Source organism: Acipenser ruthenus, chromosome 5 (genome assembly GCF_902713425.1).
Source record: "Acipenser ruthenus chromosome 5, fAciRut3.2 maternal haplotype, whole genome shotgun sequence".
NCBI lineage: Eukaryota > Metazoa > Chordata > Actinopteri > Acipenseriformes > Acipenseridae > Acipenser > Acipenser ruthenus.
In genome coordinates, this window is record NC_081193.1 from 26,194,882 (window position 1) to 26,215,963 (window position 21,082).

Here is a 21,082-nt window from a genome sequence, read left to right on the forward strand (position 1 = left end):
AATCAAATCCATATTTGGTGTGACCACCCTTTGCCTTCAAAACAGCATCAATTCTTCTAGGTACACTTGCACAAAGTCAGGGATTTTGTAGGCATATAGTCAGGTGTATGATTAAACAATTATACCAAACAGGTGCTAATGATCATCAATTCAATATGTAGGTTGAAACACAATCATTAACTGAAACAGAACCAGCTGTGTAGGAGGAATAAAACTGGGTGAGGAACAGCCAAACTCAGCGAATAAGGTGAGGTTGCTGAAGACAGTTTACTGTCAAAAGTCATACACCATGGCAAGACTGAGCACAGCAACAAGACACAAGGTAGTTATACTGCATCAGCAAGGTCTCTCCCAGGCAGAAATTTCAAGGCAGACAGGGGTTTCCAGATGTGCTGTCCAAGCTCTTTTGAAGAAGCACAAAGAAACGGGCAACGTTGAGGACCGTAGACGCAGTGGTCGGCCAAGGAAACTTACTGCAGCAGATGAAAGACACATCATGCTTACTTCCCTTCGCAATCGGAAGATGTCCAGCAGTGCCATCAGCTCAGAATTGGCAAAAAACAGTGGGACCCTGGTACACCCATCTACTGTCCGGGAGAAGTCTGGTCAGAAGTGGCCCTCATGGAAGACTTGCGGCCAAAAAGCCATACCTCCGACGTGGAAACAAGGCCAAGCGACTCAACTATGCACGAAAACACAGGAACTGGGGTGCAGAAAAATGGCAGCAGGTGCTCTGGACTGATGAGTCAAAATTTGAAATATTTGGCTGTAGCAGAAGGCAGTTTGTTCGCCGAAGGGCTGGAGAGTGGTACACGAATGAGTGTCTGCAGGCAACAGTGAAGCATGGTGGAGGTTCCTTGCAAGTTTGGAGCTGCATTTCTGCAAATGGAGTTGGGGATTTGGTCAGAATTAATTGGTCTCCTCAATGCTGAGAAGTACAGGCAGATAATTATCCATCATGCAATACCATCAGGGAGGCATCCGATTGGCCCCAAATTTATTCTCCAACATGACAACGACCCCAAACATACAGCGAAAGTCATTAAGAACTATCTTCAGCATAAAGAAGAACAAGGAGTCCTGGAAGTGATGGTATGGCCCCCACAGAGCCCTGATCTCAACATCATCGAGTCTGTCTGGGATTACATGAAGAGAGAGAAGCAACTGAGGCTGCCTAAATCCACAGAAGAACTGTGGTTAGTTTTCCAAGATGTTTGGGCCAACCTACCTGCCGAGTTCCTTCAAAAACTGTGTGCAAGTGTACCTAGAAGAATTGATGCTGTTTTGAAGGCAAAGGGTGGTCACACCAAATATTGATTTGATGTAGATTTTTCTTCTGTTCACTCACTTTGCATTTTGTTAATTGATAAATATAAACTATTAACATGTCTATTTTTGAAAGCATTCTTACTTTACAGCATTTTTTCACACCTACCTAAAACTTTTGCACAGTACTGTATATATATATATACTGTATATATGCATGCACATATAACGTGCATGAGGCTTCAAATAGGGCACCTAGGCAACTTGTTTGATCAATTGGCACGCCAAATTAAAATCCTTGCCAATTAATAATCACTGTTGCATCTCTAATGGTGCCATTGTGTCACAAATACGAGGGAATCTTTGATCTGGCATCATAGGGACAGGGACATGTAGGGGATTAGAATTCTGAATCCTGCTGTAGCCCTCTTGAGCCATATGTCGTGTACAGATGCAAAGAATCCATCTTCTGTGTGAGTGGCTGTGTACTTTAACCTCTAGCCCCTTTCACACTGGCATGATCTGCCCGGGTCAGGACCCGGTGTCATCCAGGTCAGGACCCGGTGTCATCCGGGTCAGGTACGCGATTTCACATTGCTTTTGATAAAGCAGGGTTGACCTGGGTGACAGACACAAGTGCACAATGCACATATCAGTGCCCCATCAGTGCTTCCATCCAAGCTTCTCTGGATTGAACAAATGTTGATTAGAGCAAATGTTTCTACATCCCTGCTGCAATCTGGCTCATACTGGGTCTCAGTCAACAAAAATATGGCTAAACAGAATAAACAGAAATGTTCCTTGTGGAAGATAAACCTTCATGCAGGCGTGGCTGTTTGTTATTGCGTCAGCTCGCGAATGGCCGTCAAGCATTTTGTCTCGCTCAACCCGGGTCAAAGCGTGTCAATCCACATCCTGAGGTGGGTCACTGGGACTGGGACTGGGACTGTGGTAGGAGGAGCGCCAGTGTAAAAGGGGCTTCAGGTTCCTACAGGGTCAACATCGCTGCCCCTCATCACACTGAGCTACACTGTAGGCCCCTCTCTAACCTCATTGGGTTTCTGTTTCCAATTAAGAGAAGCTAATCCAATGTTAAGATGTCAATGGAAGGCGCAGTGCACAGTTTGCAACCAGCAATGACAGTGAATCACATGCCCTGGTCCTTGCTGGAGATTTATATCGTAGCTATGATGCCAGATCAAAGATTCCCTTATCTGAAACATAACCCAGAAAGACAGGTAAACCCAACTCCAGGTTTATCATAGGGTACAGCACAGGATACTGTAAGTTTTTACTGAAGATACCTTTCTTACGTTTTTAAAGGATCAATTATACACCACAGTAAAAAATATTCTGTACAGCTCAGCAAATATGAAAATGCAATTGTGAAATAATTAAAGGCAGTGCACAGCTACAGTAAATGAGTAAAACCCCATAGCTCCACAAGGCTAATTAATGTGGCGGGAATATTCTTTGATAGATTACCTCAGCATCATGATTAATTACCTGCATATTACAATTAACAATTCCATGCAACATCCATATTTCTGATATACAGTTAAAGCACTGATATCTGCTGCAATGGAAACTTAAGGATAATATCAAGAAAGGCAGCAACCTCTGTCAGTCTGACAGCGAACATAAAGAAAGGTTTTCTGACACACAATAAGAGCACAGTATTGCCATGGGTAAGTATGATACACAGTGGTCATTCGTACTTGCGTTATTCAACATCAGAATGCAGGGGTGTTGGAAAAACTTCATATGCCACAACTCCTGATTCACCTAAATCTGCTCAAAATTACCATCAAAAAATTTTGGAAAATAAAAAGGAGGTGGTGGAAAAACTCAAACCCACAAACAAAAAAAATGTAATTGTGGGTTTCAAGTTTTTCCAGGACACCCCTCAATTGTATCTGTATTGCATGGCTTTTACTGCATGGTGTTTATGACATGAATTAACAATACTGGTGAATTAACCGTTTAAAGCTTATAATTATTTGTTAACATATTTCTTTAAACTAACGAAGCGCCCAGCTGGACTTCCTCTTTGCAGATTCACCCGGGGTTCCGTGGAGCAACGAGCCTTGCAGATGCAGCTATCACATTTCCTCCAGATCTCATACCCAGCAGAGGCCCCTCTGTGGCTGGGACTAGATGCCTCAGTACAGTAGCTACTGGCTTTTCCTTCCTTAAGAACACCAACTTTTTTCATTATTGCTGAATAAGCTCTGTTCCACTCTTACCCAATTTCCCTTGTTACTTTTAATCAGTCCAATCCAGTAATACAATATGGTCCCCTACATTTTTCATTATGTTCACATTCTTCACTCGGCCGACACCATTCCTTCATACCTGAGCTTAGGGGCTTGTAAAAGCTGCTGAAGGAACAGTTCCAGGAAGTGTTCAAAAATTGTTCCGAAGTAGTCTACTGCTAGTTTTATACTGTATTTCTTTCCTTTCAGACAAATTAACATTAGCCTTTGCACTTCAAGGAGGCTGTGTGGTCCAGTGGTTAAAGAAACGGGCTTGTAACCAGGAGGTCCCCGGTTCAAATCCCACCTCAGCCACTGACTCTGTGTGACCCTGAGCAAGTCACTTAACCTCCTTGTGCTCCGTCTTTCGGGTGAGACGTAGTTGTAAGTGACTCTGCAGCTGATGCATAGTTCACACACCCTAGTCTCTGTAAGTCGCCTTGGATAAAGGTGTCTGCTAAATAAACAAATAATAATAATAAATGAGGGCCCATAAAGAGCATTTCCTAACAAAAAGCTGTAACCCACAGTATTTTTTGTAACCTGCTCTGACCACTCAACATAACCTTGCATAGGTGTATGGTAACTCCGTTATGAACAACAAAGTCAAAGGCAAGGCAACTAGAGCTGAATATTTGGCCTTGAACTCACAGCATCTAACACAGCCAAAAATGAACTCATCATATAAGCAATGACACTCATGTCAATATCATACAGTAATAAAAGTACCATAACAGTGTCACTGTAAATGGTATTTGAAGTTACTAATAGTACTAATATTATTGTGGAAATACAAGCCCAGCACTATTTAAAAATGGTTAAGGAATAAGGAATGTATTTGTGTCTGGAGCACAAAGAGTTCTGAATCGGTACAGGTGCTGGGAGGAACTGCACACTGATTTCATGAAAACCTGAAATAAATTACCTTTAGCAGGTTACCAACCACGCTAGTACTTTATGTCTAACAAACATGATATATACAGACGTGCTCAAATTTGTTGGTACCCTTACAGCTCATTGAAATAATGCTTCATTCCTCCTGAAAAGTGATGAAATTAAAAGCTATTTTATCATGTATACTTGCATGCCTTTGGTATGTCATAGAATAAAGCAAAGAAGCTGTGAAAAGAGATGAATTATTGCTTATTCTACAAAGATATTCTAAAATGGCCTGGACACATTTGTTGGTACCCCTTAGAAAAGATAATAAATAATTGGATTATAGTGATATTTCAAACTAATTAGTTTCTTTAATTAGTATCACACATGTCTCCAATCTTGTAATCAGCCATTCAGCCTATTTAAATGGAGAAAAGTAGTCACTGTGCTGTTTGGTATCATTGTGTGCACCACACTGAACAAGGACCAGAGAAAGCAAAGGAGAGAGTTGTCTGAGGAGATCAGAAAGAAAACAATAGACAAGCATGGTAAAGGTAAAGGCTACAAGACCATCTCCAAGCAGCTTGATGTTCCTGTGACAACAGTTGCAAATATTATTAAGAAGTTTAATGTCCATGGAACTGTAGTCAGCCTCCCTGGGCGCGGCCGCAAGAGGAAAATCGACCCCAGATTGAACAGAAGGATAGTGCGAATGGTAGAAAAAGAACCAAGGATAACTGCCAAAGAGATACAAGCTGAACTCCAAGGTGAAGGTACGTCAGTTTCTGATCGCACCATCCATCGCTTTTTGAGCGAAAGTGGGCTCCATGGAAGAAGACCCAGGAGGACTCCACTTTTGAAAGAAAAACATAAAAAAGCCAGACTGGAATTTGCTAAAATGCATATTGACAAGCCACAATCCTTCTGGGAGAATGTCCTTTGGACAGATGAGTCAAAACTGGAGCTTTTTGGCAAGTCACATCAGCTCTATGTTCACAGATGAAAAAATGAAGCTTTCAAAGAAAAGAACACCATATCTACAGTGAAACATGGAGGAGGCTCGGTTATGTTTTGGGGCTGCTTTGCTGCGCCTGGCACAGGGTGCCTTGAATCTGTGCAGGGCATAATGAAATCTCAAGACTATCAAGGCATTCTGGAGCGAAACGTACTGCCCAGTGTCAGAAAGCTCTGTCTCAGTCGCAGGTCATGGGTCCTCCAACAGGACACACAGCTAAAAGCACCCAAGAATGGATAAGAACAAAACATTGGACTATTCTGAAGTGGCCTTCCATGAGTCCTGATCTGAATCCTATCGAACATCTATGGAAAGAGCTGAAACTTGCAGTCAAGGCACCCATCAAACCTGAGACAGCTGGAGCAGTTTGCTCAGGAAGAGTGGGCCAAACTACCTGTTAACAAGTGCAGAAGTCTCATTGAGAGCTACAGAAAACATTTGATTGCAGTGATTGCCTCTAAAGGTTGTGCAACAAAATATTAGGTTAGCGGTCCCATCATTTTTGTCCATGTCATTTTCATTTGTTTTATTATTTACAATATTATGTTGAATAAAAAATCAAAAGCAAAGTCTGATTTCTATTAAATATGGAATAAACAATGGTGGATGCCAATTACTTTTGTCAGTTTCAAGTTATTTCAGAGAAAATTGTGCATTCTTCATTTTTTGTGGAGGGGTACCAACAAATTTGAGCACGTCTGTACATGCTATAGAAATGCAGCAATCTCCGAGTGGCGCTCCTGGAGAAGGAGATTTGATGCTCTGCAAATTCGCTGCCTAACAGAAGGCTGCATGAACTCTGGCACACTGCAGGGATGGTTGCATTCCAGCAGTCATTAGTCAAACCGCACATGAATCTGTTATTACCTTATTAACTAATCCAGTGTGTACAATGAATTTCGTTGTATCTCTATAACTTATGAGGAAAGGAAACCTAAAGCAATCCATTCTTGAATCAGAATAACTCAGAGAAAAGACGTGATTCCCTGCATCTGTGGGGCACTGCATTAGAACCGTGGAAAAAAATGTTGTAGTCACAGATTACTTGTGGCATAATATACATAGTTCAGTAAATTACATTGCTAGTGCCAATAAGAACAATAAAAACAACTTGGTGCCAATACGAGGAACAATACCCTCAAACATGATTATGTTTACAGTATTTTACTGGACATAGTCTACAGATTAATTTAATGGGCTTTGCAGCAATTTATTTTACCCTACTGTACTGTAGGTATTCAGTGGTGTGTACTTAGTATACCATATGTTGGGACTAAGCCCCAAACTTTGCACTGGTGCAAAAGCTAGGCCTTACTAACTACTATAATTTTAACTGTAAGAAAAACATCTCTGTGGACTTTATTATGTACATAAACATATACAGTATGACTCCTTTTATGTTTAGTCGTCTTATTTCCACTACCTTTTAATTTAGAAATCCAACTTTACCAATCCTTTCAGTCCAGTGCTGAGCCCCAAAGACTAAATATTTCACCTTGGAAAGGCAGGCATAGAGAATAAACAGCTGTCACTTTGACAAATGTTGTGACTGTAAGACAATGCTTACACTTCACTGTTAAGAGCATAGAGTGGTCTAAACCTTTAACGCCGAACTTAAGTGGGGTAAACCAAACTCATACCAGATGAAAAGTCAACTGCTTACATTTCACTGATCTGTGTTATTGCTTCCCGTGCTATTCAAGCATAACCAATTATACTACAACTGTTAAAATGCTGCTAATAAGACGTCATTTTAAACGTAATTGGCATTTGTATAAACCATGCCTTTAACCACAAGAAGGATGCTATATATCATCATAGCGCTAGGCAGGGCTAGACCTGATTCAGCTGCTAAACAGAGTCCAGACTGACTGTTGATTAGAGACAGGACAAAGAAAGAAACAGACTTCCTTGCTCTGTCACAACACAACTAGAATATATACACTGATTGAACCTTCAATTGAACTAGAAATCTGTCACCCTAATTATTATTATTTTGACTGCATTTTTGGCATACATTTTAAAACACATATTAATATAAAATATAAAACAGGTTAAAGAACAAATTAAAGAACTCAATGACTAAAATATTCATCTTTCAGTTCCAGACTTTTTGTTTTTTATCCATCAGTTTATCATGTTGTTTTTCTTGATCATATCCTCTGCTTTATGCCCATGTTTATTTAGTTCAATGTTTGTGTACTGTAATTCCCGCTGTAATTGTGTTCCCTTCCCACTCTGTATTTCCTGCCGCTGGTTTTGTGTAGCTCTGTCTGTCTGTGTAGTCTTAGCCTGCTTGTAGTGCATGGTCTGTGTCTCCCCTGTGATTGGTACTGTCTGTGAGTCACTGTGTGTGCACATGTTCCGTGTGTTCTCATTGGCCCGAAGTGTGCGGCTGAGGACGAACAGGATGTGTAAGCTCCAGTAACCTATTCGAATAAAGGGGCAGAGCTAGGGTTATAAAAAGGCACTGCGCCACCATTGTTGTTGTTCTGGTTGTCATGGTTTCTGTGTTCCTGGGTGAAAAGTGTATGCTGTGAAGCAGACAGAGCAGTGGACTCTGGCGGGCGCTGAAATAGTGTCCGGGAGTTGATCGCTGTGAAGCGGACACAGTAGTGACTCTGGCTTGGGTGCTGAGAGAGCATCTAGAGAAGAATACATTTTTGGAACCAGGAACAAAGAGTGTCTTCTCCTGTTTCCTGCCTCCTGCAGAACACTACAATACTATGGTAAATTACAAACTTTACAGATTGTCTCAGCCAATTCTAAGTTACTCTGTCGTTATACCACAGATACCCTTGAAGCAGGAGCTGTTTTCTTTTGTTTTTAACATGGGCAACATTTCCATTTGGGAAACATTAAAAAAAAAAAAAATCTATAAAAAATATTTAAAATACAAAATTAGAGTCATCAGTGGTGAAAAGGTTTATCACCTGATGCACATGTAAGTCTGGCGCGAGACCTACAGTATACATCCATCGAGACAGAACAGCAACTACAGTGACAGCCAAATAGTCCACAACAACAATAAAAGCAACAAATAAACCTGATTGAAATACAGACTTAAACTAGGGGAAAAACTAGCTCACAAATCTGTTATGCTGGTTCCACCATTACTCTCACAATCACTACAACTAATGTAATCATTACTCACCCCCTAAGCATGGCATATAAACATTTATCTTACACAGAGTTAAAAAAAATAAACCAGCAATAATAATAATAATAATAATAATAATAATAATAATAATAATATCAATAATATTAATAACACACTATGTGTTAATTATTAAGAAATGTATTATTAATTTTAATATAAGACACATTTATAAATTATAAAATTGTATAAATGTGCACTTACTGTGCTCAATCCTGGAAGAGCAGCAGAATTCAGATAATGCAAACGCACTGCTAACATTCAATGCCGCCAACGTATTTTCTGTACTTACAACTCCACCACCGTTAGTGCCACAAACACAGTTTGGTGCTTTTACTCATTTTTTCCCACCGACATCTGGCTCATAGAGATTTTAGCTCTTTTTCAAGGCTTCCACCAAACGTATCTGCTTACGTTTGCTCATTACTACCACTAAATAAACAGTACAATCCTATAAACTTAAAATGTCTGTTTCGCATCAACCGATCGCATGAGATTATATGCAAGTCCACACTTATGAAGCTGACATTTTGCAAACCAGTGGCCTGCAGCTATTATTTTTTATCCGCTTAAGACAGGGAGACATTTTGTGGAACAGCAAAATAATGCAAGCTTAGAAAAAAATTAAATTTAGTGAGAAATTATCTCAGCCAGTGCAGACTGATGGCCCTCAGAAAGCAGAGGCTCTTGAGTGATGAGGAATCATCCCTCCACACCCTTATTATGCACAGTTGGGTGTACCTCATTTCTTATATTATTATTATTATTATTATTATTATTATTATTATTATTATTATTATTATTATTATTATTATTAGCATTATCAATAAAATAAAATATAATCAAATTATTTACATATGTAATACAATATACAGAGAATTTAGATTTAAAAGGCTTTGCGATTAAGTACGTCTCTGTAAGTCACCTTGGATAAAGGCGTCTGCTAAATAAACAAATAATAATAATTAACAGGAAGACTCTTTGAATCTTCTTAAATAAACCAGGTAATGTACTTGCTTCAGTTTCTTACAAGATCCTGCAGCACCCAGTAAAAAAAGCACTTTGTTTCCAAAGCATCCAGTAATGCAATGGAAACATGATTAGACATGTCCACTTGCTAAGCTGCATTGTTCTTTTCAGAGCGTAAGAGTAACACCATCTGTGTTTGTGTGTGTGTGGCAAGATGGCTTGCGGGTGATGTCAGACCAGGAAGGAGACACACACAGTACTGGGAGGTATGAAGCACTCTTGCCTGTTTTAATAATAAAATAAAAAGGTTGAACAAAACAAAAGACTTTTACAAAACAAAATGGCACGGTGGCCAAAATAAACAGACAAACACGAAACACTGAACCAAACAAGTATCATTTTGGTTTTAAATGGTATATTTCTCAGTTCTTACTTTTCTTGTTCTTCCTCCCTTAACACCCAGCCCCGAGTGAGAAATCTGCACTGCTTATGCAGCTGTGCCGGTACTTTATTGCTAATCATTCAGTCTGGCCCCAGCACAGTCTGCAAGTGAACTATTTTGTGACACACCCGTACCCAAACACAAATATACATTTTAACTCACCTGTGCTACATAACCTAAACTAAAGCAAATACACCCAGGGGCTGGGGGTACCGTCACAGGGTGTCAAAACACAAGAAATGGCAACAAATGATTTACAGTAGCATTTTAAAATCATTTCACAATATAAAAAAGCTTTTGGCATCCTCTTGCAAACCACCGACACTCTGAAGCAGCTGCAGGGAGCTCTGATGATGTCATCAATTGGCTTAGCACTTAGGCACAGAAACCAGATGGGGATTCAAACCTTCTGTTTACTTTATGAATAATAACAATAGCAAAATTCTTTATGATAAATTAAAGGTAATGCAGTGTCACATACCCTCTGCATCAAAGCCGCTTTATAAAAAAACTTTATCTTAACTTTTTTTTTAAAATAATAATACAAAATAGTTTACTGTATTCAAAGGCTTTCTCCCTGTTAAAAGTTAATTGAACTGGGCCCTAAGTCAAGTATAGCTATGGCCAAAAGTGTTCCATCACCTTGAATTTTAGGATTGAAACATAATTAAAAAAAAAAAAAGAAAATACATATACAGGTATATATAATTTAGATATTTTATTTCATCAGGTAATCAAATATATTACAAAATGATATCGCAAAAGTCTATTGGAAGTCATAACAGTAATATAGTATATCATGTTAGATTTCAAAATGTTAAGTATTTGGAAAACTACAAAGCGGTATGTCATTTAATATGTTAATGTTGCATTATTCCACAGCTTTCATTTTGACTTTATGAAGCAAAATGAGTTAATTCTATAAAGTGATGCAAAACGTTTGACCATAGTTAGTAGATCAGGTAAATCTACTAAGAGGTGCAAAGACTTCTGGTAAAAACACTGGTATACGGTAAATGTGAAGTTATTGTATAAAACGGAGATTAGATATTGTCAGAGAGGGACAGTGATTGTACTGTCGCTGCTGAGATGATGACGATGGAATGGGAAGCCTTTGACTACTTTTATTTGCATATAATTTCTTATACTTTTACAATACAAACAAAGCCTATATCAAATCTCTGAGAATTACACACACAGCTTACAATGAAAGCTTTAGTCAAGTAAACAAACAAACAAGGATGCTGGGAAATCAGGTAATGAGAGAAGATTGTGATCATGAAAGCAATGGAAATGGACAGGCTTTTATGTGGGCTTTTCTTGTACCCTTCATTTCTTATGTTTTCTTGGCTGTATTATTACATTACTATTTTCCATTTTAAATAAAAACAAGATGCAAATAAGCCTGTATACAAAAAACATTAAATTCCATTTTTTCCTGCTTAAAAATGTAACACATGCTTAGCAGATCACGGGAAACCCCTACATACATGTGATGACATCACGGATGTAGGCACTCTGATAGACGGACAAATGTAAGCAATGTAAGCAAAACGTCAGTTGCCCACAGCCATCTTGACATATGCTGACTATACTCTGATGCTGGATGCTGTCTTGGCATGGATACAGGAAGGAGTAGAGTGAGAGACTGCACACACACATAGAGGGCATAGACCTGCAGAACCTTGGTATGATCTTCATAAATTAGGAGTTCCTGGCTCTGAGGTAGACAGTAACTGATAAAATAAGATTACAGATATCTGCGCAGGCATTCATTTTAAATGAAAGCAACCATTTTTTTCTGGGTTATACTATAACCACTGCCAGATTGAATGCAGTTGGTCCGCATTGGGTTTCTTAAACTCAATTAACTTGGGTTAAAAGTAAGGTATGCCAAGAAAACCAAGGCACACAACATTTGTCACCTTTTGAATTTGATTTTAATCAGTTTAAATATATAAAATAGCAAGAGCGTGCACTTTTGTCACATTGAATGGCAAACTGGTAAGTAGGTTCAGGGGTTTAGTATAGTACTCCACTGGTAGATACCAGACTGCTTTCTGATTAAGTACAGACGTCTGAACTCTGGAACAACATGATTATATTATGGAATAATGTCAGGAGTGCTGGATGCTGCAGCTTAAACTACGGCGTGTTGCAGTGCAACGATCAGAGCAGTAAAGTGGGCTGTGCTTTTTTAAACAGGGCTCTTTCTAAGAGAAAAGAGTAATCTGTTTCAGAGAAACATGAAAACATTGTTCTACCAGGTCAAGTAAACATTCCCTCTATGTCGAAAGAGGCGATTGTGCAAAGGCTTTGTGTGGGTGGTCACACAGAAAGCACTGTACAGCTACTGGCATACTTCCAGAAGCTAATCTGCTAGATGACATTCATAAGTAAAACAGAAAGATCAGATATGTTAAAAGACACAAATCTGTAAAACTTTTGTTTTTTTCTGAATTATTTTATACGGGGAAGTGCCAAAAGAACATAATTTCGCAAGGATGCCACGTGCAATATTTCAGGATGGCAGGTGTTCCAGCTGTGACATTGCATAATCTAATATGATGTTTAACACACAAAACCAGGTGCTTTGTTAATTTCATTAGACATGCTGACTGGCATTTTTTATACATGAGTAATCGGAACATTAAAAAATAATCAATTAAATCAATTTAATTTAGTCCACTGTAAAATTTTAAGAGGTATAAATGTGAAAACATGTGTGTGTGTGTGGGTGTGTGTGTGGGTGTGGGTGGAAGGGCGGGGGGGGGGGGGGTAATTAAATACAATCTAATTAAAAAGGAAGCAGTAAACTTACCCCTAAAGCATCAGATAGAGACATAATGCCATGATTGTTGGGAACGGGAGGGTTGTAAGTGGCACCATGTATAATGTGTTCAGGTATTTTCCAACCATTAGCAGATATTTTCTCAGAATAATGCATATAATCCAGTTTCCACATATCACTTCATTTAGGTAATCACATCATAATCAGGAATAATAACAGAAACCATTAATCAGCATGCACCTAAATGTAATCTCTGGAAAACCATAAAATACATTTATCCCCGGAAAAAAGACTTTACATAGCATGATGGTTCATCAACAATGTGATCATACTGCAATTAGTGTGGATCTCCTCATGTAGTTTCTTTATGGCTGAATGGCAAACTAAGATCCACATTCTATTTTTTTAAAGACAGATTGGCAAAATGTGCCAAACCAAGATTATTAGTTCCTTTTTCCTTTTTATAAATCACCATTTCATACGGTACTGGGACACATCTCCTCATACAGGACACCCCACAGAAAATTAAGGAAACACAAATGCAGGGTCAAAGACGGTCTGTCTCACAGGGCAGTTGTACAGTGTTTAGACCTCAGTCTTTTCAATATTCTGCACATTATACACAGAAAATGTTTTACACTGAAAAATATGATTTTAATATTATAGTCAATCCCAGACACCATCTACCGGCCCATAGCGTCTGTGTTCTTGACCCCTCACATCATAATTTATGATAAGACATAATATTGGGTAAATAACTGCCATCATTTCAAAAACAAGTCTGGCTAGCCAAGCTTGGGTATTATCAAGCAGAACTCCCATTTAATGTAATCAGTATTGTACCTTCAAGAGTGGGTTCATTTTAGATGACATACTGTCTTATAAACATATTTTTGTCAGCAAATGAGATACTACACAGTTGTCTGATAATTCTCCTAATCCCATTTTCCTTCTGTGGGTGATCTATGTAAATCAGTTCATTTCCATGCGCGTTCATAGCCGCTGTGTCCCATTTCTCTTTTTTTTAACCTTTTCATTAAAAAACCTTATTATTCACTCCCAGTGACAACCCACAACTCAATGTGACTGTATATAGGTGTCAACAGATTCATTGAATTCACTCCTGCATTGAACTGTTGTGGAAATAGATTGAATCCTGTCAGTTGTTTTCATTGGCATTTGACCTTTAATGTAATTCAGCAATGGGATTTTGCACATCAGTTGTTGTTTTCCTGAAGGTACAGTACTGTACAGAATATGTCTCAACCTGGCAACATTAACATTTTGTATCAAAGATGGGGTTCTGCCCTGGGCATATGGGTTATCTACTGTGTGAAAGGGTTACTGTACAGTACATAAAATACAAACTTTTAAGTACATATATATGGCAATACTTTTTGCCAATAATTTTCCCACTCTCTGCTACTTTTATTCTCATCCTAAATTCTACAAGTGCCTGTATAATGCATTTTGTGCTGCACAGTATACTTCAGGGTGTTCAAAGTTGGCCCTTCTGCTCCTGGTCTTTGTTCCAGCCATGTTCTAAATTGTTTAATTGAAACAATTAAACCTCCTTCCAGACCCTGCAGCAAAGATATTCTGTATACCAAGACACTCGACTCCCACTTATGTTATATATACATTGTCAAATTATGACAGTACATAACACCGTGTAACAATTTTTTTTTTTTTTTTTTTTTGTTCCTGGGTAGTAAGTGTTATTTCCTAATTGCTTATGCCTCAAAAGTATAGAAAATGGCTATTATTCCCCACAAATTTTGCTTTTGTGACCAGGACAGTGATATTTTGAAATGTACCTATTTTCCAGAACATTCCAGATAGATTCAGTGCTGAGTAAACTTGGAGTAACTTCTAGAACCTTCTAGAACTTTCCAGTAATATAAATAGTAGTATAAATACAGGGGCCTTAAGCCCACCAGTTCAGTTTAGTTCCAGCTGCGTGGATACATATCTGCATTTTTCTGAGATGGCATCAAGAGGCTGCAAGCATCCGGCAGATGCATTTTGCTATATCTGCGGCCAATTTATCAAGAGAAGAGCGAAAAAGTACTCCGTGGAAGCATCTGCTAAGATGTGTGAGGCCTACAAGGCATATTTCGGCATGCCTGTCGGGGATCAAGACAAACCCTGGGCACCTCATTTCACCTGCGATCACTGCAAAAAAACTCTGGAAGGTAAGATGGACAATTGTTGCTCAGAATTTTATGTTATAAAATTTGTTAAAACTTTTAAAATTGTAAAAGTTTTTAATTTTAAAATGTTTTACAATTTTCAATGTTATTGAAAAAATATATCATATATGAAAAATGTCGCGAGAATCTCTTACACATTAGTCATGGGTGAAATAAATGTATTTTTGTAGGATAGTACAGAGGGGAAAAGACAGCCATGAAGTTCGCTATCCCAAGAATTTGGCGGGAACCCACTGACCACTCAAGCAACTGCTACTTCTGCATGGTGGACCCTTCCAAGCGGACCGAGTTCTCTGTGGGGAGGAACAACGTCAAGTGGGAGCCACTGGTGGACCCCCGGAAGGTGCTGATGCCACCACTGCACATCAAATTGGGCCTTATGAAACAATTTGTCAGAGCTCTAGATAAGGAGTCGGCAGCCTTCAAGTACCTTCAAGACTTCTTCCCTAAGCTGTCTGAGGCAAAGGTCAAAGCCGGTGTCTTTGTCAGACCACAGATAAAGAAGATCCTGGAGTGCAATGAATTCCCCAAGAAGCTCACTAGTAAGGAGAAAGAGGCTTGGAACAGCTTTGTCGCAGTGGTTCGGGGCTTCCTGGGCAATCACAAGGCCGAAAACTATGTGGAGCTGGTTGAGACTCTGGTGAAGAACTATGGCACAATGGGCTGTAGGATGTCCCTCAAAGTCCATATCCTTGATGCTCATCTTGATAAATTCAAGGAGAACATGGGAGCGTACTCGGAGGAGCAAGGCGAGCGCTTCCACCAGGATATACTGGACTTTGAACGCCGCTACCAAGGGCAGTATAACGAGAACATGATGGGAGACTACATTTGGGGGCTGATTCGTGAAAGTGATTTACAGTATAATCGTAAATCTCGAAAAACTACTCACTTCTAAATCTTTTGTAGTCATTTTTGTATTACTTTAGTATAAATACATGTTAATTTGGATTCATATGTTGTTTTTTTCTGACTTTATGTGAACGAAAAGACACAAATTTGCCCGTTTTCTCATTGGAAATAGGTAAATTTCAAAATATCACTGTCCTGGTCACAAAAGCAAAGTTTGTGGGGAATAGCCATTTTCTATACTTTTGAGGCATAAGCAATTAGGAAATAACACTTACTACCCAGGAACAAAAATTGTGTTACATAGTGTAATTATTATGAAAAATGCTATTTTCTGGGCACAGTCCGGAATTGAGGCGCATTGCAGAAATAGAGTAAAAGCACAGACACCACAGATATTCTACTTTTGGCAGAGCATTTGGAAGAGTAAAGCTTCAATGAATTAAAGAAAATGTCCCAGTTTCTCACTCTGGGAATACAGTAACCCTACTTCTGAAGCTATTTCAGGAGATAGTTTTTCAAGAATAAAATAACCACACAACATTTGGATAGGGTATTGTTATGTGTATTATTAATATTTGTAATGTTATGTATTCCCAAAGTTACCCATTTTACCCAAATGGTACATCATTAAATGTATATGTGTCTTTTTGTTTTATATGTAATACTTGCAATAAAATAGTTTTTCCCCAGCATTTATTTCGGTGCTTGTGCTTATTTTGTAAAACTGCAATAAAGCACACAGTGTAAGTGTATTATATGAGATATCAGAGACTATTACAAAACATGTATGCAGTTAAGGCTCACTGGGCCTCATTTGAGAGGGTTCTAAACTTTATGGTACACGATAATTGCAATTAGTGTGTACTTTCATGATTTCCATATTTACTATTACCAATTTTATTGGCAAATTATGGCACGTACTAAATTTAGTGCTTCACACTATGGTAATCAGAATGAATATGTGATTTTTAATGCAATGCATGCTGATGTATTTAAATGAACATTCAGCTCAGAATATTGAGATGAGTTATATTCACGTGGTATTTACTAAAGGATGTTAATTTTAGTGTGTGCATTAAAGTGATCATTTATTAGTGTGTGTGGGAACCATGCTTTAACCACTGATAGGCGCGCTATTTAAACCTCTTTTTCTGGCCTGAAAACTAGTGATGTGCAGATTATTTTTACTGACTCGATTCATTTGATTCTTCAGTTAATGAATCGATTCAACAGATTTGTTCGTTTGATTCAATGATTCACTAACGCAAAATAAATACATCTTGTTGAATTACTTGGTCTGACAGAAAGCGAATGAATCCTAGTCAACAATCTCCCTCCCGATCTGTGAGGGCGCTGTATAACAGCAGGGCGTGAAATAACTGACGGCAATTGCCGTACTGCCCAACCTGTTTTGCCACAATGCCTCTCCAAATTAAAAAAAAACTTGCGGCAAAAGTTGCCTCCGTGCCGGCCGTCATTGCCGCTGGTGTCCGTCACCAGCACATCTGATCTACAACCCATTCACAAACTTGCTCAATGTCAGCTGGCCCGTTCTGTCACAATTCAATTCTGTCTTGTCTAATCTCGTCATGCAAGAAAATGACTCATTATTATGCTGTATTATTGTTGCCATTCTTTTTACTATACACCTCCCAGCACTAAGCCATGAGAAGGACGTATCATTGGTTAATAAAGGGTTAACAGAAGGAGGGGCGCTATTAGTTGCAAGACTGATCTGAATTTGACCGTCCTTAAGTTCCAGGGATTTCAGTCACAGAGTTATTGTCTGGCAGTGTCACAGCAGTTGTGTGGTTTTCCCGACAGTGAGCAATGCCAAACCAGCAGCAAATTAAAATAAAGAAGGATGAAGAGCTGGCTGAAGCGGCAGCTAAGTGTTCCAGAATTGATGTGATGTTCAGGTAGGAAATGGGTGCACAACAATTCGTTCCTCAATACTAACATCAAATAATAATAATAATAACCGCTATTTCACCCCCTCCCAGTCCCCTGTCAGATGTTTAAGTAGTGAGAATTTGGTCCGGTAGCTGTTTATTTATACTGTACATAAAAAAATACAGTTTTAATTTTAATGAATAGAGCAAATTACCACAGTGTATATAAATCAGAATGTTCCATAGGTCCACATTATTCTAAATGAAGTAAAGTGATCTGTATATGGGTTTGTGAATATCCTTCAAATATATATACCGTATATATTTTAATTTACAGCTTAGTAAAAATCACCTATCGTATATCACATTACACAAATATATTCTATGATCATATGTGGTATAAGGAGATCTGATTCTATGCTTAAAATTGCAATACTTTCAAACTCAACATGCAATACACATTATAACTCCTTTTGGGTCTTCAGCGTATATAAATTGCTAATTTATATGGACACTTCAATGATCATTGCTGGGTTATTCCTCCGAAACACCCAGGCTAAATATGAACACAATAAGTAAATCATAATTTATTTTGTTCACATTCTTACACAAGGAGCTAGTAGCTATGGCATGCGTTATGAACGAGTTGGAGAGAACACGGGTAATCGAAACACAGTAGTTCTGTTTTTTAGCTAGTAACGTGTGCTTTCATGAAAGGGGTTAGAATGATTATGCTCAAAAGCAGCATTCCACATTTTTCTTGAATCGAATGCTCAAATTGAACCATTCAGCAGAATGAATATTATGGCCCCCAATAAATTCAAATGCAGCTTGCTTTATTGTTATTATTATTAATTATGATATTTTGTATTAGTAATAATTATTGTTGTTGTTATTATTAATAACAATTATTATTATAAATATTATTAATTGCTTAGCAGACACCCTTATCCATCCTTTATCATTTTTTTTGACAAAAAATAATCACTTCCATATAGTCTTTTTTTACTTTTTATTTTCAGATCATGCAGCAATCCCCGCTTAAATCGTGAACACTATAGGCTCGTTGTATTTCTTTTTAGTTGTTTTATGAATGAGTACAAAATTGAAAACCTTGGGTTGGATTTTTGTTTTGCCTCTTTGCCCCCTAGAACTGCCTTGGTGCCCCTGGATTTTCATGCCTACCGAAGGCAATTTTGCCTTGCACTGTAACAGGAACAGTGTGCCCCGTACTGGATGGTTTGGCAGTTCATTCCAGGGTCAGTCGGAAGCAGACCATCCAGGAAGGGGGTGGAGTCACAATACCAGACGTCATCGCCTTAATACGGTAGGCGATGTGTCAGTCATGGATTGGAGGATATGTGATTGCACTCGCTACCAAAGGAGGCGTGACTAAGGGTATTTCAGGGGATATGACGAAGCGATCTGTTCCTTTGTTATGGTTTTACGAAAGGACCAGGAAGGAGTAAAAGTGAACCGTGAGTTTACATGCTGTATTCTGTCTGTCTAATAATTGTTACTTGTTTGTTATTGTTAGACGGCTAATCACCGGGAGCTGTGGCTACGAGGCTCGCTCTACACCCAGACAACACTGTTCACCATTCACTGTACTTCAGCACTGTTCACCATTCACTGTACTTCACCACTGTTCACCATTCACTGTACTTCACCACGTACACTAATAAGCACTGGACTTGTGACCGTGTTTGTGTTTCATGTATTATTCATATTGTTTGTTTATTATTTCGGGACTGTACCCCTTGGCATTACCTGTGCGATACACATCGTTGTGTAGAGCAAGGTTACTTATTATTTAAGAGTTGCAAGCCCGCAACCCAGCCAAATAAAGGAGCTATTTCACTGAACTTTCACTGTCTTGTGTGTGTTATTCCTGAGCACTGGACCATTTACACCTGCACATTGCAATCTACTTGTTCACACTTGGTCATGAAAATTTGTTTGAAAGGAAAAATCTGGCAGCAAGGGCCATTTTAGTTAGGACTGTTCACTTGGTGGGCTGCACCGTAAAAAAAAAAAAATATTATATATATATATATATATATATATATATATATATATATATATAATGTATGTGGAAATGTCTATATAAAGTGTATGTAGGCCAATATACTCAAATACACTACTTTACACAAAACGCATTACCCCCACTGCATAATTCCTAGTCATCAATAAGTATGCAGGCACAGTTTCAATCAATTAATCAACACATTACTTAATGTATTTTATAGTACTGAAATAGGCAGATAGAAATAGCTTTCCTAGAACACTGAAAAAAAAAACTCAATATCACAAATGTAATATAATGGAGGAAATAGAAGAGTATTTTATTTCAATGGAAATCTCAAACCATACAAACAAAAAAGAAGTCACAGTATATAATGCTCAAGTCTCAATATTTAACTTATATTCCAAAATATAAGCTTTAACAGCACTGGAAAAAAAAAATACTAACAAGCTGTGAAAATGCAAAATAGTAAACAGTACTACTTTGAAATGTACCTTTTTATGACTTCTGTTCGGACACATGCCACTTGTTTTCTCACACACTTGATATCAATGCTCATTACGTGGTCTAATTCTGCAACTTTTCCACATAATGCCAGCTGATGCAGAATCCAGTGTAAGAAAATTGGTACTTCTACATTTCTTTCTTTAATTTTTACCAGCACTCTGCTAGCCAGTCCACTCTTTTGCCCAGTCATATGGTGCACCCTCTGTTGTAATCCCAGTTAGTTTCTTCCATGGTAATTCTGTACTTTCCATGGCTTCTTGAAGTTCAAAAAAGTCCTTTCATTGAGACTCCATAGCTTCTTTAATTTCTAGTAAACTCAAAATATGTTGCTTTGTGCAGCGTGTCATAGTGACGTTGTATGTTATAATCCTTCATAACTGCAACCGTTGCACTGCAAATCAGACACATTGCCTTGCCATCAAAATTATTAATTGAACAAATGATCATCTGGCTAACGATTTTTGAATCTTCTTTAGTTCTTTAGCTGAAGTGAGTGTGTGTATTATTATTATTATTATTATTATTATTATTATTAAGCAGACGCCTTTATCCAAGGCGACTTACAAAGACTAGCGTGTGTGAACTATGCATCAGACGGAGCACAAGGAGGTTAAGTGACTTGCTCAGGGTCACATAGTGAGTCAGTGAGTAAGCCAGGATTTGAACCGGGGAATTCCTGGTTACAAGCCCTTTTCTTTAACCACTGCGACACACAGCCTCTTTGGATGGTGCTAAATAACTTATTAAAGCTGCCTAATAAACCGCATTGTACCTGAAAGCCTTGGTGTGTGTGTCTGTTTTTAAATACAATTTTACAA

The 21,082-nt window shown here is 38.4% G+C and overlaps 1 protein-coding gene across 2 annotated transcripts in view; it reads right to left on the reverse strand.

Moving 5' to 3' along the window:
• The window catches only part of LOC117402960 (potassium voltage-gated channel subfamily KQT member 5-like), a 259,050-nt gene that overhangs the window by 139,380 nt on the left and 98,588 nt on the right, over positions 1-21,082 (reverse strand). The window lies entirely within an intron of this gene.